A 26,695-nucleotide genomic window follows, 5' to 3' on the forward strand; every position below is an offset into this window, starting at 1 on the left:
AATGGAGTAATGCTTTATCAGAGTATATTCAGAAAAAGCTCTGACAAGCCCTTTCTAAACACTCATTGTTTCGCCTTGCACGCAGGACTGGCGTTGTCTTTCAGTTCCACAAGTGACTTGATTGAATTCTTCTACAATGTGGTGTTGCAGCCATCACTGAATTTGATTATCATCTCTATTGTGTAAGTTATTGAATATAATTTTTGTCTTGTGAACAGCTGCACTTGCATTTGACGTGGAATGAATTCGGAATGCGTGGGGGTTTACGCGTAGGATAACTGTTCAAGCATTTGATTTCATCTTTTACAAAATTTATCCAATAGTTGGCCCCTCACATGCTCCACCATTTTTATCGGCACGCCACGCCTCAATAACCAGATGTTATTAATCGTTCCTGTACCGGTACAGCACTGCACACTTAGCAAACTTCGGTGTGCACTTAGGCTCTCGGCAATGTAACAAACAAGTTGTGAAGGGAAGCTCTAGCTGAGCAATCTCTTATCTTCCAATACTCTCTGGTGAATGTAATGATGTTATAGGGTCTCGCTCGCTGGATTCCGTGCCGACCGGTTGTGCCCTCGCGATCTCCGATGTCAGTGTAGCTCTGGCCGACTGGGCTTGCCCTACTTCATCTGCTGACGCCTGCCTCCGACGACAGTGTAGCTCTGACCTACCGGACTTCCTCTATGCCATCTCCTGATGCCGACAAGAGCTCTCGCAAGTGGCGCCCCATCCTCGGACTCCTGTGACCGTGTTTCCATCTTTCCTATCTCTTCTATCTCCTCAATATGTCATCAATCTCTGGCATTTTGTTTCTCTCTACACCTTTATTCCTTTCCTTTTAATCCCTCCTCACCCCTTTCCCTTGTGAGCTACTGTTGAGGTGTCGCTCGCTCAAGCATACGGTTACGGGGCTCACTCTTCTCTTCTTTCTCTCTTAGCACCACTTTGTGTGTATGCTGTTCTATTTAGAGCCACCATAGCTGGAAGAAACCTTAAAGTCCACACCTGCGCGCCAACGAATGAATTTGTTGGTGTGTTTTACGAAAGATAAAATTGACAGATCCCACGTACAGCAGGAATTGATCATATGCGAAGCCCGAATGAGCAAGATTGATGTAAGGTTAAAATCACCAAGACGTTACAAGGTGGACGTAAATTATGCCATGAATGTCTTCGATGTCATTGTTTCAATCGCGTGTGGATTGAACAGACTGGACAGCTGGCTTGTCGAGAAACAAGTGAACCCCATCGTTTATTCTGCGTTGGTAGTTATAGTCAAAGGTGGAAAGGGTTAGAAAAGGTGAGGGCCAGGAGTACACACGAGGCAATCATGCATGTAGATAGCACATGTGCTTTTATCAGATATGATTCATCCTCCTTCCAAACAGTTGACTAAATTATTGCCGCTAGCTTGTCTGCTGGAGCTGCTCGTCATAACCTAGACGCTCTAGCGGCCACGTCTGTCGTCGACTGCGTCTCCGCGGCTGAGGCAACGGCTGCTTAGCTTCCGCGGGCGAGGCTGCGGTGGTCGATGACGCCTCACCTTGAAATGGGATGTGGTTGTTAGCAAAATCGTCGTCTGATGAACCAACACTATATGGTTCTTTCGTTGCCAAAAGGTGCTGACGGTTGCGCCTCAGCACGGTGTTCTCTGTGCGTACGTAGAAAGACCGTGGGCCGGCTGATCCAATCACTTTAACATTTGTTGCCCATGGTGTCCCATTCAAGCGAACCACGCCATTGTCGCGGAGGCCAGGTAGGGTGCGCCTATGTTGTCTTCTTTGCCGGTGTTTCTTGACGAGCGTTGCTGACACTGCATTGAAGTCCGGAAATGGTGTGCGCCGCCGCCTTCCTTGCAAGAGTTCACCCGCAAACCGGCCATCTTCAACAGGACTCGCCTGTAATTCAACAAGCCCAGCCAAAAACACTCTCCTGCAGCTTTTGTTTTCTTTAGGATGCGTTGTACAACTTGTGCACTCTTTTCTGCGAGCCCGTTCGATTGCGGGTACTGCAGGCTTGATTTCACATGTTTAAAGTCATAACGCTTTGTGGAAATAATGAACTCCTGGCTGCTAAACTGTGGGTAATTATCAGTAGAAATGCGGGCAAGTATGCCATACCTTTAAAATATTGCACTCAGTCTATCGGTGACAGTACTGGCTGTTGTATCGGGCAGTAGCTCCACCTCAGGGAAATCGGACATCAAGTCATAGGCACACAAATAATGTCTTCCCGAGTACTGAAACAGATTGCCACCGATACGGTACCACGGCTGAGCAGGCGTTGGTTGCATTATTAAAGGCTTCGATGGCTGCTTATAAGCGTATGTCCTGCAACTTGGACACCTTTTGATCAAGGACTGAATTTCCCAGTTTATATTCGGCCAGTAAACCATTTGTCTTGCTCTAGTTTTACACTTTACCTGGCCAAGATGGCCTGCGTGGATCCGTTTCAAGATGTCGCTACGCATGCTTGTCGGTATCACCACTTTAGTGCCTTTCAATAGTATGCCGTTTACTACGGATAGCTCGGCGGCCACCGGTTTCACGGGGCCATCAACAGGCTTTCCCTTGGCAAGCTTTCTTAGCACTGTGCCAAAATATGGATCGACAGCTATTTCCTGTGCAAGTTTTCTTGCTTTCATTTCACTTACGAGTGCTGATACGACCGTGACGGCAGAGATCTGGACGTCACTCGTGCCTGCAGCTAACTTGATTTCAGGAACAGGTGGTCGGGACAGCATATCAGCAAGGGCCATCTGTTTACCAGGAATGTACGTCAGCGTGTGATCATATTTCATCAATCTCAAGAAACATCGTTGCACTCTGGGTGGCATATCGCTCATGCCTTTCTTTTATATGTCTATCAGCGGACTGTGATCACTCTTGAGGGTGATGGGGCGGCCATAAACAAAATGATTGAATTTTTCACAACCAAAAACTGAAGCCAAAGCCTCTTTTTCAATCTCTGAATATCTTTGCTTTGATTCTGTTAAAGCTATTGACGCTTAGGCTACCAGCTGCCAGCAGTCTCCATGACGATGCAGAAGTGCCGCGCCAACCCCACTTTGAGAGGCATCTGCAGTTACCTTTGTCTCCCAATTTGGATCAAATATAGCAAGCACTGGGTCATTACTTAAATCCCGGCATATAGCCTGCCATTCGCTGTCGTGGTTTGGTGCCCAGTCAAAGATGATACCATGTTTCATTAAAGAACGTAAAGTAAACGTACGCTGTGAGAGAGCTGGTAGGCACATGCTGAAGTAGTTAACTACTCCCAATAGCCTTTGGACAGCCCATTTGTCCCGAGGTCTTGGCATTTTCAAAAGACCGTCAACATGATCAGAATTCGGCGTAATACCCTTGTCGTTAATAATGTCACTCAAAAAAGAGCACTTCTTGTTGGCCGAAGCGACACTTGGATGCATTGAAGGTAAGGCCTGCTTTTTCAGCTGTTTCTAATGCTCTCCGCAGCCTCTCATCGTGCTCAGCCCTCCTCTACGTACACGCGTACACCGTCAAGATCATCAAAAACCTCATTAAGGGCATTTTGAAACACTTCGCTCACCGACGCTATACCTAACGGTAGACGAAGAAAGCGATACCGGCCGAAAGGCGTCGCGAATGTGCATATCTTCGACGATTGTTCGTTTAATGCGATTTGATGAAATCCCGCATTTGCGTCGAGCCGCGAAAAAAACTTCGCGTCTGCCAAGTCTGCTTCAATATCCTCTCGGCGCGGCATTGGGTAGTGTTCCCTCTGGATGTTTTCGTTGATGCGTCTACGGTCCATGCAGACCCGCAATTTGCCGTCTTTCTTTAGTACAACGACAAGGGAGCCTACCCAATCTGTGGGGCTGCCGACCTTCTGGATGATGCCTTCCTTTTGAATTCTGACAAGTTCAGTACGTATAGGCTCACGCAGGGACAGGGGAACCCTCCGAGCTGGCTGGACGACTGGCACGGCATCCATGTGCAGCTCAATCTTGTATTCACGTGGGGCGCATCGTGTTCCGTGGAAAAGGCGTGGAACTCCATGACAATTTCTTCTGTGTCGTTCGTCGTCACGCTGTCAACAGCCCGCTGTACGATTCCAAGCTTCTCGCTGGTGTCCGATCCTAAGATAGTGCTGTGGTCCTTTACTACAAAAAATTCTGCACACGCCTTGCGACCACCAATCTCGATAAGCGCTGAAAACTTGCCAATGTGTTTGATTATGTTGCCACCATATGATCTCAGAACTGCGCTACTGGGCATCAGGGTTGTCGTCTTGAGCTTGCAAAACATTGAAAGTGGCAGAACATTGGCCTGCGACCCTATGTCCACCTTAAAGGAGATGTACTTGTTACCAATGCAAGCGTTTACACGCCAGTCCCGTTTTCTGCTTGCGCAGCTGCTGGCGACATTCAGTACTGTCGTCGCTCTGATGTTGCACTTCATACACGCGCTCTTTCCCGCCGCAACAAGACGCGAAGAGGTTGCGGCCATTACACGAGTAACATACTTTTCCGTATGCCAGGCAGCATCTGTAGGCATGCCTTCGGTTTCAACGATTGCATTTTAGGTCGTTCCTGGACCCTCTCTGGCTCTTACTGGCTGTGACAGCGTTCATATCGAGTTCCTCCTTTGTTTTCTGCCAGAATTCATTTTGACGAGCTGATGTTTCCGCCGCCTTGCAAAGGATGACTACTTTTTCCAAGGTCACGCTTTTGTCCCTGAGCATCTTTTCTCGAAGTCTTGGCAAGTTTGTTCCAAAAACAAGTTAGTCTCGCACCATGTCATCGGCCATGGTCCCGAAGTTGCAGTGCTTGCAGTGCTTGTTTTTCAAGCTCGCGTAGAAACTGCTCAAAGGGCTCCGCCTCACCTTGACTGCGGGAACGGAACACGTATCGCACGTATATTTCATTTTGTTGCTTCAGGCAGTAATCTTCGAATTTGGCAATTATGGTGCTGAAATTCTCCTTGCTCTCTTATCCGCTGAACACAAAATTGTTGAAAACGTCCAAGGCATCCTCCCCCGCAACGCTGAAGAGCAGGGCCGTTTTTGCTGCTTCCGACCTCGGATTAGCTTGGCATGCCATCGCTTGCAGAAAAAACTTGAACTTCTGACAAAACCGCGCCCAGTTCCTTCCTCCATCAGCTGTCAAACGTAGCGGTTCAGGCGGCCTCAGGTGATCTATGTCGTTGCTTATACTTCTGACACCATTCGGGTGTGGAATGTACAGACTGGACAGCTGGGTTGTCGAGAAACAAGTGAACTCCATCGTTTATTCTGCGTTAGTAGTTATAGTCGAAAGTGTGAAGGGTTAGAAAAGGTGAGGGCCAGGAGTACGCACGAAGCAATCAAGCATGTAGATAGCACATGTGCTTTAATCAGATTCGATGATAGCTGGAAGAAACCTTAAAGTCCACACCTGAGCGGTAACCAGTGAATTTGTTGGTGTGTTTTACGAAAGATAAAATTGACAGATCCCACGTACAGCAGGAACTGATGATATGCGAAGCCCAAATGACCAAGATTGATGTAAGTTTAAAATTACCACGACGTTACAAAGTGGACGTAAATTATGTCATGAATGCCTTCGATGTCATGATTATCATGTATGGACATGTCATTTACCTTCGTCGTCTATTCACGTCACGTGATACCAAATTTGGTGTGTGTGGAGCAAGCAAAACGGCTGCGAGTGTGCCAAGAGCGCAGCATGTTGTCATACTTTATATGACGACATGTCATTTTATATGACATACATGTCATGATTATCATGTTTGAACATGTCATTTAGCTACATCGTCCATTCATGCCACGTAATACTGAATTCGGTATATGTGATGCTACCGAAACAACCACGGGTGCTCAATGAGCGTGGAATGCACTCATGTTCTACACGACACTCATATCATGACTATCATGTTTGGACCGGTCATTGACCTTCGTTGTCTATTCACGTCACGCAATACCAAATGTGGTATATGTGAAGCTTGCAAAATGCCCGCGAGCGTGGTATGTACTGATGTTCCTAAATAACGCACATCTAATCATTATCTTGTTTTCACCAGTCATATGCCATCGTCATACGTTCACGTGCCGTTATACCAAATTTGGTGTATGTGAAGCTAGCGACCATACCAGTTTTGCAATATGTCATGTGAACAAAACCACCGCAAGGACAGCAAGCTCATGAACTGTAAGCTATAACGTTCATGACATGCATGTCATGAGTTTAATGTTGTGGCTTGTCAGTTATGTTTGTCATACAGTGATGTTACGCCATACCAATTACAGTATCAATATCGAAACGGCCAGAAGAGATAACTGTCGTAGGCGACTAGATAGATAGATAGATAGATAGATAGATAGATAGATAGATAGATAGATAGATAGATAGATAGATAGATAGATAGATAGATAGATAGATAGATAGATAGATAGATAGATAGATAGATAGATAGATAGATAGATAGATAGATAGATAGATAGATAGATAGATAGATAGATAGATAGATAGATAGATAGATAGATAGATAGCCCACCGTGGTGGTCTACTGACTAAAGTACACGGCTGCTGACCTGCAGGTTGCGGGATCGAATCCAGGCTGTGGCGGCTGCACTTTCGATGGAGGCGTAAATGCTGTAGGCCCGTGTGTTAATGTTTGGGTGCACGTTAAAGAACCCCAGGTGTTCGAAATTTCCGGAGCCCTCTACTACGGCGTTTCTCATAATTTTATGGTGGTTTTGGGACGTTAAACTCTATATATCAATCAATAATCTATTCCAGAGACAAACGACTCGGTGTGTGCTTCAAGTAACTTTTATGGTGCCTTGTGAAGAACGAACTAAACTCATCGACATTGGCTTTGTACCCTATGAAGGCACGTTGGCGTCATGAACCCTGAGTTAATAAGCCATTGTTATAGTTTCATTTAAGGCATACTAAAAATGTCAAATGGGAGGTTTCAAAGATGTGCTTGAGCGAAGTACTCGAGAAGTGATACCAGTTCGTCATGCATGACACTTTTAGACAGGAGGTCTCGCAGTAAATTGGTGTAGATAGTTCCAAGCACCTCATCATGTCAGTTGCTGACGGCTTGTATAGAAAACGCTGGAGACAAATATAAGCAGATGAATTGCGCAAGCACCAAGCAACGAAAACATTTTTACGTCGTTCCGTGCGTTCATGAGAACAACGAATACGACTGAAAGGTGTGACACAAAGGATATTTGTTCAGCGCTTCATAAATTGATGAGGATGTGCAGGACAACAAATCCAGCTACGGAAACACATAGCCTATGTAAAGAAACATCAAGAAATATTTAGCATGTCGTGCGTCTGTTGATTCAATTTATTTGTCTAAAGTCGTACACTGGACATCTCAGTATGTGCTTAAGCTGCAGTTTCAAGAACATGACAAAGTAAGTGACGTTGCTCCGTACGCTTTCTTTGCCTTTCATGGACAGATGTAAGTGCAAGCATACATTTAAAACTGAGATGAGTGGGTAAAAGGGTTTGATATCAATTATACGAAAATCCTACATACGTGCGTCATCAAAACCTTCCCTCCAGACACGTATCGCACATGCCACTATGCCCGGGTAATGGTGTGCTGGTATGCGTCACAGGTAATTGACAATTTATATCTACTCAAGAACGACTGAGGTGGCCGAAATTTCCGGAGCCCTCCAATACGCCGTTTATTGTATTCAAATGGTGATTTTGGTACTTTAAATCACACATATCAAACACTAAAGAACGGCCAGCCACGCTGACCAATGCTCCCACGTGTAATATCCATATATACCTCATAAAGTGGACGGGGGGGATAGCCGCCGTAGTAGCTCAGTTGGCAGAGTATCATACGTGTTATAGGGAAGTTTCCTGTTCAGTTTCTCCCCACGACAAGTTATCTTTTTGTCCACTATTTTTTTCTTCTCATATAAATTACGAAATTATCATACTATCCTGTATACTTTCCCTCCCATGACTGTTTGTTACATCTCATTATTATTGTGTCCAACATAGTAAACAAGCCCTTAAATATACACTTTTCTTCATTTATTATGATGGTCTTGTTCTGACAGATCATGGTGCCTTCAGGTAGTACAAGAGCGAATATTGGTCGGCTGCCAGAACGTCCAGGCGTTTCTTGACGCCAAACAAAGAGATAAACAGTGTTTCACACTCGCCGTCGTGACGACTGGTGGCTCTTATGTTCAATGCACATATATACACCGTCAAATAAATGGAGGAGGAGGGGGGAGCCGCCATGGTAGATCAGTGGGGAGATCATCGGATGCATTATTCGAAGGTTGCACGGTAGGTCCCTGCGCACAGCAAGTTATCTTTTCGTCCACTTTATTTTCTTCAGATTTACATTACAATGACTTCCAATATTATTTCCTATACGGTCCTTGGTATGATTGTCTGTTGAATGTCATTATCATTGCGTCTAACAGAGTACTTTTAAATGTAGCCTTCTTTCTTTCAGATGAGAGATTAGTAATTTAAATGTGGAAGTGTTAAAAAAACGATACTGCAGGGCTAACCCGACGGATGTAAGAAAAAAATCAAAACTCCAACAAGACTTCAACACAAGCATTCTGCGTGGCAGTCAGTCATTCTACCTCTGAGCCACATCAGGTCTTCAAACTGCTTTATAAAATGGTCCCTCGAAAGCGTATTGTTGGCGTCGCTAGAATTGAGGTCACACGTTAGCTCATTCAACGTAATAATAAAGCAATAAACTATAAATAAGTACTACTGATACAGGCATCATGTCAGGCTAACATGAACTCAGGTTCCGGTGATGGCTCCGGTTTTCTAGCAGTCTCAGAAATATTACATTTTTACGCCCATAATATGGTAAACTATATTCAAGCTATAGTAAGAAAGCATTACTCACCATGAGGTCTACCCTAGCGTACAACGCTAACAAAAATAGCGCAATATATTCACCTAAGTGCACCATGAATTGTTCTTCGTTTTCACAATTCTGACGCTGTGCTCTAACGCGAGTGCCGACGTTACTTTTGACATCAACCCACTAGCGCTCAGCGTGCTGTACAAAGTACATTCCATTTTTTCATGTATGAAAATTGGCCAAATTAAAATTTTAGCCAGAGGTTGCTTTAAGCTTATCCTAATCTCACATAGTGACTAAGGTCTATCTTTTTTCATGCTACAACTAGTTAAACTTTCCGTAAACAACGCACGTTGAATCCACGTGATGCAGACAACTAAAAGAGTAGTGCAGCGTTGATTTTTTGTGGAACACTCATAATCTTTCTGCTCTTTCAGGCGAGGGATAATTTACCAGTTGATAACTTTCGTAACGCGTACATGTGTTGTCTCGTCAAGAAAATGGCAGTCGCAATTTCGCATGTGTTGTCGCTCTCTTCTCTAGTCCCTATTCTGTACTGCGTTCCACTTCTTGCATTTGCAATGAACCCTTGCTATCTAGCCGAATTCGCTGTTTTGCCACAAGTTTAAGCATGTGTTTACATGAAAATACCTTATGCAGGGTGTGAAGGTCTAGGAAAGGGATAGATTGGGCACCACTTAAATATATTGAAGTTCCGCTTGCTTGCAATCGCAGTTGTGTCTCTTAAAGATATTTATTCATGCAAAACAAAAGATAACATTAGCTGGTGCGGTACCATTCAATCAAAATAATTACGAGGAAGGGCTGCCGCATCTCAATCGAGGACGAAATGCAAAAAACACTCGTGTGCTTAGAGAAGGCATAGGTCAGCGAATTCACTCATGATTCAACTTACTCGGACTCACTCAGCTCAGATAAGCCGTGAGTCCGAGTCTGAGTAATTAACAATTTGTCGAGTTTGAGTCAGAGTGAGCCTGGCTCCAGAAACTTTTAGTGAGTTGGAGACCAAGGGAGCAGAAAGTGCAAGTTATATTTCTTGAATAAGTAGGAGTGGGTGTAACTTTTTTTGCACATCAATTGTCTTATCTACTCATATTACACTATATAATCAGCCTTACCTGCACTCATGTTTATACTCACGTCTGCTAGCATGAATTCAGAAGTAGTATGGTTCATAATTTTTTATAGTAAGTGATCGCAGACGTGAATCTTATGAGGGCTTTCTTGGCTTCTCCCTCAGCCAACTTTTCCAGAAAAACTGATTGATATGTGGGGTTTAGTGTCCCAAAACCACCATACGATTATGAGCGACGCCGTAGTGGAGGGCTCCGGAAATTTAAACCACCTGGGGTTCTTTACCGTTCACCCAAGTCTGAGCACACGGGCCTACAACATTTCCGCCTCCATCATACATGGATCCGGCACAGCCGGAATTCGATCCCGCGATCTTCGGGTCAGCAGCCGTGTACCTAAGCTACTAAACCACCACGGCGGGGCTCTTCCAGCAACATTTTCTTCCATTTCTCGTTCGTATTTCTTTTTCAAGACATTTCTCTTTCAAGAGAAATTCTCTACTCGTTTGGAATCACTCATGACTCGTATTCTAAAATGCTATATCAGAAGGCGTCACGACTTGCACCGATTACGCGAAATATTGATAAAGAGCATTCACGCCATCACAAACGAGGGCTGCAACGACGCTCGAAAGTGCGTCAAAGCAGACGGCACCAACAAATCAAGCGCGGCGATTCAATGCATCAGAAATGGACGCTTTTACGGGGCGTACACCACCTAACTCCTTCTACCAGGCTTACCGCCTGGTATATTTCAAAAGGAGCCTGAATTAAAGCTAAAAGTAGCCAAAGTAGCCATGTCATTTAACTTATCACCACATTTGTATGAAATAGAACAAAAGTGGTGGTATAAGTGGAATTGCTTTTACTATTATGCAATAAATATGATTTAGAATACGCAAAACAGAATAAGGAACACAATTTTCTCTCTTCCTTGGAATTGCAGGTACAGATGAGTGCAATTAAAATATTTAGTTCCTTGCTTATTGTGAAACAAGCGAGCTCACCTACGAACACCTATTATTATTGACAAAGTGTTAGTAAACAAGGTAGTTATGCAGATGATGATGATCTTTGAAATATTGGCGCACACCTAAAAAGGGGAATCGGCCAAGAACTGGGCGGCAGGATTTTTTAGTTCAAGGCTTATTGTTTACCAAACTCAAGGTAACTTTGAAATGCTATATATATATATATATATATATATATATATATATATATATATATATATATATATATATATATATATATATATATATGATTCAAAAAAGAAATTCTGTGGGTCCGGTGCAAATATAATTAAGAATAAAGGAGCACTTTTACGAAAATTTCATAATTGTTTACTCTACGTTTCGGCCGTGGCACGGCCTTGCCACGAATCCTGACGAATCATCCTGACGAATCCTGAACCCTGACGAAGGCCGTGCCACGGCCGAAACGTAGAGTAAACAATTATCAAATTTTCGTAAGTGTGCTCCTTAATTCTTAACTATATATATATATATATATATATATATATATATATATATATATATATATATATATATGGTGGGGTGATATTCAATGGATCCGGTGGAAAATGCAGTAAAAAGAGGTCGACAAACGTGCGAAAAAACACTAGTTTTACTAACGTTTCGGCAGGTGGGCCTGCCTTCGTCGGAGTGCAGGCGGCAGGTGGGCCTGCCTTCGTCGGATTCACTCCGACGAAGGCAGCCCCACCTGCCGAAACGTTAGTAAAACTAGTGTTTTTTCGCACGTTTGTCGACCTCTTTTTACTGTATATATATATATATATATATATATATATATATATATATATATATATATATATATATATATATATATATATATTATATATACGCAGGCATGGTGGTTGAGTGGCTGTAGCGTTGCATTAGTAAAGTAGATCCTCCGTAAGCGGTCACAATGCACCTTCACATCGTACATAAAAGACACCACACATTTTCTTCGAGACATTGCTGGTCTGTGTACTGAAAAACTCGTACTTGGTTACTCTTGATGTCTCTTCATTGTATAAAAATATTCTTCACGATGACGGCGTAGCTGCATTACAAAACATGTACACAAACCATAGACAATCTAACACCCCAGATTTCTCTGCCATCGCAACTTTGACGAGGATGGTCCTCGATTTGAATTCGTTCTAGTTTAACCAAGAGTATTTTCTACAAATCAGCGGGACCACCATGGGCACCAAAATGGCACCCAATTATGCCAACATATTTATGGGAAAGCTAGAATCGGAATTTCTTGCACAGATTTTCTTGAAACCACTGTTATACATGTTTCTTATTTCGACCCACAGCCAGGACGAACATCTCAGCTTTATCAACACTTACAATGCTGTACATCCGAATCTACACTTCACACACACATACTCGCAAGTAACCGTAAATTTTCATGTCACCATAACGATAGAAGAGGACAAGCTCTCTACAACCCTATATCGCAAACCAATGGATCGACAATACCTCCATTACCAAAGCGATCACCCACGCCACTGTAAAAACAGTATTCCATACAGCCAGGCTCACCGGTTTAAGCGAATCTGCTCTAGAGACGCTGACTTTGACACGAGCTCACAGAGGCTAAAACTTATGCTCGAGAAACAAAAATGCCCTCCACATGTAATTAATGACGCTATTCAAAAAGCGAGAAAACTAAAGCGTGAAGACTTACTTATGAAGCGACCACCGCAAGAAGACCCACAACGAACAAACCTCTCCTTGACTTACAGCACAACTTCCCTAATGTAAATAAAATCCTTAAACGACATTACAACATTCTGGAGCAAAGTGAACGTCTGAAACGCGCATTTACATCTGCTCCAGGCGTCGTTTACCGACGACCACGCAACCTCAAAGACAAAATTGTGCACTCTCAAACCAATGGCTCACCTCCCAATAATTCATGCCGACCTTGTTTAAAGTCACGATGACTTGTGTGATGAGTGAAAAAAACGACAACGACGGAAGTGCGGGGCAAGGCGCGTGTAATGTGCGCTTGAGTGTCAGCGAATCAGCTGATGACCTGTGGTGGCCCATAGAGGTGGCGTGCCACAATTGGGCCACATGTGACAATCACGTGGCGGTAAGCTTTGTGGCTGGGGACGAGCCGAAGCAGTGGCAGACGGAAGACAGCGGGCCGAGGCGTCGGACGCAGGCGATCCAGGTTCCGACCAAGAAACGTGGCCGTCCACGCTGCTGCCGTCCAACCACCAGCTGGGGCGGCACTGGCGGCACGAGTACTGCATCTCGGGGCGCGGCCTGGCCTGCTGTTCTCTTCCTTGCCGAGGGCATCGCGGATCTCGGCGAGGCGTCTTCATGGTCAGCCGTTCGGCACAGCGATGAACGCGGCCTGGCTAATGGTCACGGTTGCACCGAGCATCGCGTCTCGACGCAAGCTGTTCGCTGGACGGGCTCGCCATTCCCCGCATGGAGCATCGCTTCTCCGATGCGGGTTGACTGCTCCGTAGCCGCACCCATGCCATCAAGCGCCGGTGTCACCAGAGCGTCACACATCGGCAAGGGACGAGTGAGACGTTCTGCCGGGCGAGACGCGGGCGTGTGTTCGGAGCACCACGGAGCCGGGCGAGGTTCAGGGTGGCCGAGGATCCAGGTGCCAGGGGAGTTCTGGCTGAATCGAGGATCGCCGAGCGGTGCCGAGCCGTACCGAGCAACGCGCCAGACTCGGACGTGGGCCTCGAGCTCATGAGCTGCAGTGTCCACCCGAGGGTACCTGGCGGTGCCCTGGCCAAGAAGAAGGAACGTGGGAAAAAGAGCTCGAGGGTGGAGGCCACGAAGACAGACGAAGCGGTGCGCCGCTCGAGAGGACGAGTTCCTGGCGGCGTTCCTGAGTCGGACGTGGGACCCGTACGTGTCGGCCAGGTCAAGCTCTGGTGTGTCCATTCGAGGTCGAGTCCGCCGGCCTGTACAAGGTCCAAGGACGGGGCCTGCTGAACGGCTCCAGCCTGGGTGCAGTGGCCGAGAGCAGGTTCGAGGGCGAGGCCTACCGGGTGTGGTCCTCGTGAGCCGTGGCCTGATCCTGGACCTCCGGAGTTGCGACCCTGACTGCTGGGTTGGTCGCGACGTCCGACTCAACGGCGCTGCACACGGTAGCGTATCCGTGCGCCGTCAACTGTTCCACTCGTGCCATCAAATAAATTGTTCATGTTAATCCTTTCTCGTCCGCTATAAACAAACATAGTGACGAACGTCCTTAACCATCACAACTTGTATGTAAGGCGATGCGAGAAACACACAAAGCCACCAGCACACAATTAAAGTTTGAGATTAACATACGAGGAAACTTAACATGCGATTCCTCTAATGTGCTATACCTACTCGAATGCAACGTGTGTAGTATGCAGTACATCGGACAAACAGAAACACCATTTAGGATTCGCTTCAATAATCACAGAGCCCATGCGAAATCAGCCCCAAATCTACCCCTATCAAAACATCTTAATCTTCCCGACCCTGCCTTCGACAAACTATCAGTAACGCTCTTACTGACGGGATTTAAATCAAACCGAGAACGCGAACAACGAGAGTCATACCTTGTCCACCGATCTAACACCCTCGATAGAAAAATAAATGAGAATACTGGTACACTTGCAGCCATTAAAGCATTAGAAAACAATAACGGCAATAATGAAAATAGTAACTGAGTTCACGGCACTGCAGATGTGAAGGGCACTGGACAACTCAAAACAATTCCAAGCGCAACTACTCTTCCTAAGTACAGCTGTCGTCTGTTTTCTGTTTTTACTTTACTACCAATCGATTGTACCAAGCATGACATGCTGAACAGCAACCATGTGCACAGTCGGGAGGCCCCTACTGCACGCGTAATCCAGGAGCGCGCAAAAAATTCGCATTGCGTCCGCTTACCAGCCTCCGCCGCAATACGCGGCACCCCTCTTTCTACGACAAAATGTCGACGGGGCGTTGTGTAGTTAAAGGCTTAAACTTCTTAAAAAAGCTCTTTTCGCCCCACACCGAACTGCCAAAGCCAGGAGGCGCCGTCTGGTCGGGAAGAATGTGTTAGTGAAAGCAAGCATACACAGACGGGTGACATCAGAAAGCTGAAGGGGAGAAAAGGGAGAGAGATGGAGGGGGAATAAGAAGGAAGAGTGGAAGGGGTGCCCGGGGGAGGGGAGTCCACCTTATATTCTTTTTCTCTTTTTTTAAGTTTGTTTTCTTTTCTTCTTTTTTTTCTTTTTTTCTGTCTTTTTTATCTCTTTCCTCTGATTTGAGATTGTATAAAGCTGACAACCAACAAACTGTACCTTCAATCCTTATGAAGGCCAGACTCTAGGCCGGAACAAACCACGTTGTGACCGCTCAGGGAGGATCTACTTGACTATATATATATATATATATATATATATATATATAAGATATAACAGACAGTAATGCCAAGGAATGTACAGGGGAAGTTATTAGAACCAATGAAATGTAAATAAGAAGAAAGAAGAAAGAAAAGTGGATGAAAAAATTACCAGCTGTGAGCAGGAATCGAACCTACGACCTTCAAATAACGCGTTCGATGCTCTAACCACTGAGCTATCACAGCGGCCGTCCCTCCATCCTTTTTCTGGGGTTTATATGTGAATTTAGAAGTAGGAGTGGCAGTCAGCGCCATCTATAAGCCAAACAACGAGTGTGAAAACACTCTTATTCGCATGTTTGGCGTCACGTAGCACGTGAACTTATTATGAGCGGGCAGCTGATTTATTGTCCCTCTTTTACAACCTAAACACACCAAGTCTGCCAGTACGAGACTCTCGTTCAATGAAATAAGGGAGAGAAGTGTATACCTAAGGGCTCGTATTTCCGTGTTTTAACACCATATTAAGATATAACAGACAGTAATGCCAAGGAATGTACAGGGGAAGTTATTAGAACCAATGGAATCTAAATAAGAAGAAAGAATAAATAAAAGTGCATGAAAAATTTACCAGCTGTGAGCAGGAATCAAACCTACGACCTTCGAATAACGCGTTCGATGCTCTAACCACTGAGCTATCACAGCGACCGTCCCTCCAACCACTTTTTGGGCTTTATATGTATGAGGGACGGCCGCTGTTTATATGTATGAGGGACGGCCGCTGTGTATTACTGTCTGGTATATCTTATTATTATTGTGTTCAAAGACGGAAATACGAGCCCTTAGGTATACACTTCTCTCCCTTATTTCATTCAACGAGGGTCTCGTACTGGCAGACTTGGTGTGTTTAAGTTGTATAAGAGGGGCAATTAATAAGCTGCCCGCTCATAATAAGTTCACGTGCTACGTGACGCCAAACATGCAAATAAGAGTGTTTTCACACTCGTTGTTTGGCTTATAGATGGCGCTGACTGTCACTCCTACTTCTAAATTCACATATAAACCCCAAAAAGTGGATGGAGGGACAGCCGCTGTGATAGCTCAGTGGTTAGAGCATCGAACGCGTTATTCGAAGGTCGTAGGTTCGATTCCTGCTCACAGCTGGTAATTTTTTCATCAACTTTTCTTTCTTCTTTCTTCTTATCTACATTCCATTGGTTCTAATAACTTCCCCTGTACATTCCTTGGCATTAGTGTCTGTTATATCTTATTATTATTGTGTTAAAACACGGAAATACGAGCCCTTAGGTATACACTTCTCTCCCTTATTTCATTGAACGAGGGTCTCGTACTGGCAGACTTGGTGTGTTTAGGTTGTATAAGAGGGACAATTAATCAGCTGCCCGCTCATAATAAGTTCACGTGCTACGTGACGCCAAACATGCGAATAAGAGTGTTTTCACACTCGTTGTTTGGCTTATAGATGGCGCTGACTGTCACTCCTACTTCTAAATTCACATATAAACCCCAAAAAGTGGATGCAGGGACAGCCGCTGTGATAGCTCAGTGGTTAGAGCATCGAACGCGTTATTCGAAGGTCGTAGGTTCGATTCCTGCTCACAGCTGGTAATTTTTTCATCCAGTTTTCTTGCTTCTTTCTTCTTATTTACATTCCATTGGTTCTAATACCTTCCCCTGTACATTCCTTGGCATTACTGTCTGTTATATCTTATTAATATTGTGTTAAAACATGGAAATACGAGCCCTTAGGTATACACTCCTCTCCCTTATTTCATTGAACGAGGGTCTCGTACTGGCAGACTTGGTGTGTTTAGGTTGTATAAGAGGGACAATTAATCAGCTGCCCGCTCATAATAGGTTCACGTGCTACGTGACGCCAAACATGCGAATAAGAGTGTTTTCACACTCGTTGTTTGGCTTATAGATGGCGCTGACTGTCACTCCTACTTCTAAATTCACATATAAACCCCAAAAAGTGGATGGAGGGACAGCCGCTGTGATAGCTCAGTGGTTAGAGCATCGAACGCGTTATTCGAAGGTCGTAGGTTCGATTCCTGCTCACAGCTGGTAATTTTTTCATCCACTTTTCTTTCTTCTTTCTTCTTATTTACATTCCATTGGTTCTAATAACTTCCCCTGTACATTCCTTGGCATTACTGTCTGTTATATCTTATTATTATTGTGTTAAAACATGGAAATACGAGCCCTTAGGTATACACTTCTCTCCCTTATCTTATATATATATATATATATATATATATATATATATATATATATAAAGAATCGTAATTCACACCCAACGAACGTTTCAGCACAGTTTAGTCCGACGTTTCGGTTGGGGCACTGGCCTTCGTCTGTGAATACAGAGCACAGAAACAACGTACTTATACATGTCAATGATCGAGGCACCCCCAAAAAAACAGCTCCCCTGGTACAACGAACAAGGCTATCTGTATCAGCACAAAAACGGTTTTCAGTGATAAAAACTATATCACTGTGTGATATCACCCTGTGCCAGTCATTGGTATCTGATACGGCTTTACGGAATACACATGTAAATCGTGTCATTACAAGTGGCATACCTTTCTTACAAAAATAGTTGGTATGTAAGCTATACGTGTTGGAGATGACAAGTAAAACAATATATAAAAACAGATCGCTTTTTCATTTGTATACATTCTCAGCAGAGCCCACTATCAAAAGAAAAGTTCCACTGTCAAAATAGTCGGCTGTGATAAAGAAGCGGGCTAGGGTACTCTTTTGTACTGTTGACAAAGATAACTTACGAAGAAGGAATACACGTCAATAAGCCTCCATCCTCATTGATACCACCTTCTAAAATATTAAACTTGAGTATCAGGTATGCTTCCCAGAGTTCGCGATCATGACTAGAGCGGAAACCAAACTCAAGAATGGTTGCTTCCTTTTGGTCGCAAGAGTGGTCTGGCATGCGAACGTGCCGTCATAGCGGTAGATGAGAGAAAATACTTATTTGGGATTTGTGGTTATTAAAGCGTACTCTGAGGGGAGTCTCTCTGTGACCAATATATTGTTTCGAACAGGCAATACATTTCAACATGTACACGGCATTATAAGTGTCGCAGTGAAATCTACCACGAATCATTAATCTAAAGCCTGAAGACCTGCTCACGATGTTTTGCATGGTTTGCATGTGCACACATACTTTGCACCGCGGCTTGTTACAAGGTGCACAGCCACGCTCTTTACGGGCACCAATCTTAGATGACGTTAAGATGTCGTAAAGGTTTTTTACCATCGGTAAACAACACGAGGTGGCCCAGGAAAGATTTTTTTAAGATTATCACTTTGTGTTAAGATGTTGTGGTGCCGTTTCAATATAGCAGAGACCTTAGGTGCTGACGATCAAAAATGCTACAACAAGATTAGTTTGAACAGAGCTATCGTTCCCGTCAATCCCTTTGAGAATCTCGGCAGGGTTGAATTGGTCGGCTTGAGTTATGGTATCGTCCAATAGTTTTTCTGGAGATTTTCTTTTTACTAGAGAACGTTTGTGTCTAATAAATTTTCAATGAAATCTGTATGGTCAGAGTACAGTCGTTGAAAACGATGAACCTGGCTATAAGAGATTCCTGTTTTACTATGCCGAGTGGTGGCAGCTCTGAAAATGCAGGAGTTAATTTTGGTCAGTGGGCTTGCGGAAAAGCTTTGTGACAAGTTGTTCTTTAGAAATCGTGACTGTGACACGAGAAAGTTTACAGAAGTGCGCGAAAATTGGTGCGAGAACTTAGTAGACGAATGAAAATTATTAAACGTTTGAATGAAACCAAGCAGACTTGCTTCGTCATGCGTCCAGACAAGAAAAATATTATCAATGAAGGGCATATAATAGAGAGGTTAAGGCGTGGTTTTACCTCAAAATTCGCCTTCCAGAATGCTTATGAAATTCTTGGCGTAGTTAAGGCCTACTTTCGTATCCATTAAGGTGCCGTTGGCTTGTACGTAGTGAATGTTGTTAAACTCTAAATTGTTTATTTCAAGAATAAGTTTCAAAAGAGTACCAAGTGCTTCTTTATCAATAGGTATATCAAAAGGAGAACTTTCATAGGCTTTTATTACTGCACAAATACCATCTTTATGCGGTATGTTTGTGTATAGTGATGCTATGTTCAGGTATACTAACATTGAAACAGGTGGAGCATGAAGATCTACAATTTTTGAAGGAAATGGTTGGTGTCTTTGATGAATCACGGAAATGTGGCTAGAATCTTGTTCATGACGGAGTCAACGTACAGAGATAAATTTTCGGTGATGGTGCCCATTCCAGAAATGATGGGGTGGCCGGGTTTTCCAGACAAAGGCCGTGGTCTCTGCCGAAACGTTGGACTAAACTGTCCTGAAACTTTCGTTGAGTGTGAATTACGCTTTTTTTACACTATCAGAGCCAGCGTGATACTTCATATAGCTCTTCTACTTACCCGCAACGGCTTTTGTCACGACAACGGTAAAGCACATCATTTTAAAGTATCCCCAAGAGGAAATTTCTACGGTCGTCATTAGTGATTCTCAGTCCAAGTACGTCCACAAGCATTGCGACCCATGTTCAAGAGGGACTCTTGTTTCATCTCTCAATTGGGTGCAAACATCTCCGACGTGCGGTCTTTACTTGAACTTGTGCCAGAAACCGCAACCACCCTCGTTCTCCACGTTGGTACTATGGACATCGCTTCAACAAGTGCTTCTGTAGCAATCGGAAGATACCGATCCCTGCTGGAGCACGTCCTGAACTACAAGCTTCACATTTCAAGGATTTACGCTACACTCGTTCTTCTACGCTGCCCTAACCGTCGTAATAGCAACCGAAACCCTGCATTTGTTTACCGGTGCAATATGGAAGCCACGCACTTCAAACGACTGCTATGCAACTAGTGCAGGCGCTTCAGGTAAGTTTTTTTCGTCGATCATGGTCTCTACTGGCTGCGCCGGACACGTATGTTGGCAGCTGATGGTCTTCATCTGAGCTTCGAAGGTGTTGCCATCATCGCTAGCCATATTCGCGAACTCTGCTGCAAACGTTTTCAAGAAACTACTTCATCATGGCGCCACTGCCCCGCGTGCGAACCCCCACAACGCTCCACGCAGACGTATACCGGTGGACGCCAACAAACGTCCCCAGTGGGTGCTACACACAACTCTGCTTCTTCAAGCCAAGACACAACCCCGCAAAACCGAACCTATAGGCTCCCGCTACCGTGGGTCATCGCTGCCCTATCCGCCGAAACGCCGGTCGAAGGAGTGCGACCGACTGACGGCCGGCGCCTGCGTTTAAAGGCAATGTATCAAGTCTTACTTAGCGCGAGTTTTTCTAAGCTAAGAAAATTGTTGCGAAAAAAGTTCGTTCCGAGCTACACGTATCCTCACTTACGAGCTACTTGAATGCTTCGGTAGTCCCGAAAGGTTTACAGATAAGATTTACACTAGCTACTTCCGCACTTTCAGCCTCTAACAAAGCCAAATGGCAAGAAGTGTTAGGTAAAGCGTCCTTAAGTCTCCTACACATAATTATTGACCATTATAAATCTCGCACGCTAAACCTTATGCATAGAGAAGCTCGCCTATTGAATAAGCTAGGACAGCATGAGTATGAACGTTTAATTGCTTATAAAAAACGTAAGAGGGACAGGTTCAACACAAATAAACAGAAAAAGTTTCTATGTGATGGTTTAAGTACGCACGAGCGCCAATTAAAGGCGACCAAACGCGCCGCAATACATTTTAATGATATGAAAGACCAGTCTTCTCAAATCAATGGCAACGTTGTAAGCCTTTTGAAAATAGTTCTTTAGATCAAACAAGTGGGTGCTCTGTCAAGGGGCCTCAACTTTTGCCCCTTTCAGGTGGCTTCAATGAGTTTCGTGGTATAACTATCAGTTAAATAGCACGAAAAACAGACAGGAAGAGAGGACAAGCGCTTTCTCGCAACTCAGCTGTTTATTAGAAAGGGCAGAATATATATACAGGCAATTGAAAAACACGACGCATGCGTGTGCAGGCAAAAAAGTACATCTGTGGCACATCGAGAACACATGGAAAAAGAACACAGATTATCTCGGAACATAATCTGGAAAAACAAACTCTTTATCGTGCAGCAAACCGAAGGCTGGCTAACGCATTGTTCCCCTCTATTTCTTATGTGAAAAGCTTCTGTCAACTCACGTGGTAACTTATTTTTAGACCGAGAAACCACTTCAGTATCCTGAAAAAGAGGATAACAACCGCACTCTCTGCAATGAGCCGCGAGATGCGATGCACCCAAAGATTTCAAAGAAGAATCGTCCTCTCTCCGACGAACATTGACGCATCTTCCCGACTGACCGATATACACTTTACCACAGCTAAAAGGAGTCATGTAAACAACGCCCATTGCGCAAACCACGAACTTTTTGCTGTGTTTCATGTGACATTGCGGAAACTCTCTGCGCATGCGTGAACAAATAGACTGCAGTTTGCCTTTGGCTGAGAAAAGCACATCGACTTTATATCTATTAGCTAGTTGCTTAAGTTCATGTGAAGTCTTATGAAGGTAAGAAATCACTGATATCCTCCTACCTTTTCTACTCTCTTCACGGCGCCCCGAGTGGTTCCCTTCAAATTTAAGTTTTTTAATCATGTTGTTACAAACGGACGTGATGACATCATTAGGATACCCTGCTTCTACTAGTTTCTTTACTTGACTATGAAAGGTCATTTTCATTATGTGGTGACAGGACTTTTTTAGAGCAAAACCCAAACTCCTAGTAACGATACCTCTCTTCACCAGCTTAGAGTGGCTCGACCTGTAATTGAGTACAGGCTTTACAGATCTGGGACAATAATACCAGCAAACATGCTGGGGTTCGAAGACCAAGTTAATATCTAGAAATTGCAGTTGATTTAGACGCGGCAATTCAAAAGAAAAGTTTAATTTCTTGCCTGTTTCTTTAAAAATCTTGAAACTATTCACAACATCTCGCATAAAATCTGAGGACGTAGTGAACACATGAAAATCGTCGACATATCTGAATACGCGTACCGGGAGTCCTGAAAAATGATTTTGAAGTGCCACATCAATTTTTCCGAGAAAAAATTTCGCTTCAAATCGGAGCTACTGAAGAGCCTACGCATATCCCTGATCTTTGGACAAAAAGATTGCCACTCCAAGCCACAAAAGTTGACTTCAGGTAGAAGCTAAGTAAATCTAGAAAACTGGATATAGCAGTTCCACACTTCAGGCTGAAAGACAATTCATCATTATCTTGCACGATGCAGCTTTGAACACTTGCCATCAGCTCATCTTGAGGTATCGAATAGTACAAGTCCTCAATGTCTATACTGAAAGCCCTACATTTGCTAGAACTATCGGTGCTCAGAAACTGAACCACCTCTTCGGAATTACTGACACGATAAGGATCCGGCATAGCAAGAGTTTCTAAACAGCTTTGCATGTATCTAGAAACAACACTTTGCCACGTGTCTTTTTCGGACACAATCGCTCTGAAAGGCATTTCTGGCTCTCGCGTGTTTTGACCGAAAAAAATATATCAAGTTCAGATCGCTTAGCAGATTTGACCTCAGAAGCTAACCGCTAAAAATTCATGTCAGAGAGCAAAGAACAAGCATTTTTCTTTACTTTTGAACTCTTGCAACTTGCAGGCACAAAGTTCTTGTCGAGTGCTTTCACGGCCCTCTCCGAAAAGGTTTCCTCATCCATAACAACAAAGAAACCTTCCTTGCCAGCTACAAGAAGTTGCAGTTTGTTACCTGCCAAAAACTTACAAACTGGGCGAACTCTGTCCCTACACTGTGCGTTCGTCTCAGTCTTAACAATGGCATCCACACACTCCGAAATGCACCTGGACGTGATGACATCATAATGATGTCATCACGTCCGTTTGTAACAACATGATTAAGAAACTTAAATTTGAAGGGAACCACTCGGGGCGTCGTGAAGAGAGTAGAAAAGGTAGAGGGATATCAGTGATTCCTTACCTTCATAAGACTTCACATGATCTTAAGCAACTAGCTAATAGATATAAAGTCGATGCACTTTTCTCAGCCAAAGGCAAACTGCAGTCTATTTGTTCACGCATGCGCAGAGAGTTTCCGCAATGTCGCATGAAACACAGCAAAACGTTCGTGAACTGCACAATGGGCGTTGTTTACATGACTCCTTTTAGCTGTGGTAAAGTGTATATCGGTCAGTCGGGAAGATGCGTCAATGTTCGTCTCAGGGAACACGATTCTTCTTTGAAATCTTTGGTGCATCGCATCTCGTGGCTCATTGCATGCAGAGAGTGCGGTTGTTATCCTCTTTTTCAGGATACTGAAGTGGTTTTTCGGTCTAAAAATAAATTAACTCGTGAGTTGACAGAAACTTTTCACATAAGAAAAAGAGGGGAACAATGCGTAAGCCAGCCTTCGGTTTCGCTGCACAATAAAGAGTTTGTTTTTCAAGATTATGTTCCTAGATAATCTATCTTCTTTTACCATGTGTTCTCGATGTGCCACAGATGTACTTTTTCGCCTGCGCACGCATGCGTCGTGTTTTTCAATTGCCTGTATATATATTTTGCCCTTTCTAATAAACAGTTTAGTTGCGAGAAAGTGCTTGTCCTCTCTTTCTGTCTGTTTTTCGTGTGCTTTAACTGATAGTTATACCATGCATATCCAACTAGCCCAACTTTCGATTCTGTTTCAGTGAGTTTCAACTTCTGAAGGATCTACGCAATTTTTCCCGTAATTTGCACCTCGGAGAATACTATAATGACGGCCGAAGCCCGAAGGAAACGTGACCTGCACTACCGACATATAAACAATGGACACCTCCACCACATCGTGACAAATGCCTAGACATTTACATAAACGCTGTACAAAGGGACATTTTGGCTGCCTATAAGAAAACCATGCCTTACCGCCACAATTTGCCTAAAAAGGAAAAGGTGGCTCTAAAATTGTCGACAAATCAGGACATCGTCACTAAATCAGCTGATAAAGGCAGGGGCTATTGTCATTCTCAATGAGGTTGATTATACAAACGAGGCTGACAGGCAACATTCAGACGCCACCTTTTACAAACTTTGCCCTCTGATCCTACCAGCGAGTATAAATCTAAGCTTAAGGACGAACTTGCGTCTCTACTAGAACATGGTAAATTCGACAAAAATACAGTGCGCTCATTGGTACCACTCAGTCCCGTAGCGGGAAGATTTTACATGCATTCTAAAATTCAAAAGCAGAATAATCTCGGCCACCCCATCATTTCCGAAAATGGCGCCGTCACTGAAAATTTATCTTGCTATGTTTACTAACTCATAAACAAGATTCCAGCCACATTTCCGTCATTCATCAAAGACACCAACCATTTCCTTGAAGAAATTGTAGATCTTCATGTTCCACCTGTTTCAATGTTAGTAACGCTGAACGTCGCATCACTATACAACAACATACCGCATAAAGATTATATTTGTGCGATAATAAAAGCCTATGAAAGTTCCCCTTTTGATAAACCTTTTGATAAAGAAGCGCTTGGTACTCTTTTGAAACCTATGCTTGAAATAAACAATTTTGAGTTTAACAACATTCACTACGTACAAGCCAACGGCACTTTAATGGATACAGATGTACGCCCTAACTACGCCAACGTTTTCGTAGGCATTCTGGAAGGCGAATTTTTAGGTAAAACCACGTTTCAACCTCTCTATTCTACGCGCTTCATTGAAGATATTTTTCTTGTCTAGATACACGACGAAGCAAGTCTGCTTGGTTTTATTCAAACGTTTAATAATTTCCATTCGTCTATTAGGTTCTCGAGCCCATTTTTGTGCACTTCTGTAAATTTTCTCGATGTCACAGTCACTATTTTCAAAAAACAACTTGTCATAAAACTCTTCCGCAAGCCCGATTGATTGATTGATGGATTGATTGATTGATATGTGGGGTTGAACGTCCCAAAACCACTATATGATTATGAGAGACGCCGTAGTGGAGGGCTCCGGAAATTTAGACCACCTGGGGTTCTTTAACGTGCACCCAAATGTGAGCACACGGGCCTACAACATTTCCGCCTCCATCGGAAATGCAGCCGCCGCAGCCGGGATTCGAACCCGCGCCCTGCGGGTCAGCAGCCGAGTACCTTAGCCACTAGACCACCGCGGCGGGGCGCTCTTCCGCAAGCCCACTGACCAAAATCAACTCCTGCATTGTTATAGCGGCCACCCCCGGCATAGTAAAAGAAGAATCCCTTATAGCCAGGCTCACCATTTAAACGAGTGTGCTCTGACCGTACAGATTTCATTGAAATTGGTAATAGACTCAAATGCTTTCTAGTAAAAGGGAAATTCCCAGGAAAACTGATATACGATACCATAACTCGAGCTGACCAATTTAACTGCACCAAGATTTCGAAAGGAAGTGACGGGAAGGATAGCTCTGTTCAAACTAATCTTCTTCTAACATTTTCATCGTCAGCTCGTAAGGTCTCTGCTATATTGAAACGGCACCACAACATCTTAAAACAAAGTGATAAACTTAAAAATTTTTTCATGGGCACCTAGTGTCTTTTACCGACGGTCAAAAAACCTTCACGACATGTCAACGTCATCTAAGATTGGTGCCCGTAAACAGCGTGGCTGGGTTGCGCACCTTGTAACAAGCCGTGGTGCATAGTATGTGTGCACATGAGAACCATGCAAAACATCGCGAGCACGTCTTCGGGCTTTACATTAAAAATTCGTGGTAGATTTGACTGCGACACTTATAATGCCGTGTTGGAATGTAGTGCCTGTTCGAAACAATACATTGGCCACACAGAGACTTCCTTCAGAATACGCTTTAATAACCACAAATCCCATGTAAATATTTTCACTCATCAACCGCTATCACGGCACATTCGCATGCCAGGCCACTCTTGCGACCAAAAGGAAGCAACCATTCTTGAGTCTCGTTTCCGCTCTAGTCATGATCGCGAACTCTGGGAAACATACCTGATACTCAAGTTTAATACTTTAGAAGGTGGTATCAATGAGGATGCAGGCTTATTGACGTGTCTTCCTTCTACGTAAGTTATCTTTTTCAACAGTACGAAAGAGTACCCTAGCCCGCTCCTTTATTACAGCTGACATTTTTGACAGTGGAACTTTTCTTTTGATAGTGGGCTCTGCTGAGAATGTATACAAATGAAAAAGCTATCTGTTTTTATATATTGTTTTACTTGTCATCTGCAACACGCATAGCTTACATACCAACTATTTTTGTAAGAAAGGTATGCCATTTGTAATGCCCCGATTTACACGTGTAACCCATAAAGTTGTATCACTTGCCAATGACTGACACAGGGTGACATCACACAGT

The sequence above is a fragment of the Rhipicephalus microplus genome, chromosome X (assembly GCF_043290135.1).
Source record: "Rhipicephalus microplus isolate Deutch F79 chromosome X, USDA_Rmic, whole genome shotgun sequence".
Taxonomy (NCBI): Eukaryota; Metazoa; Arthropoda; class Arachnida; order Ixodida; family Ixodidae; genus Rhipicephalus; species Rhipicephalus microplus.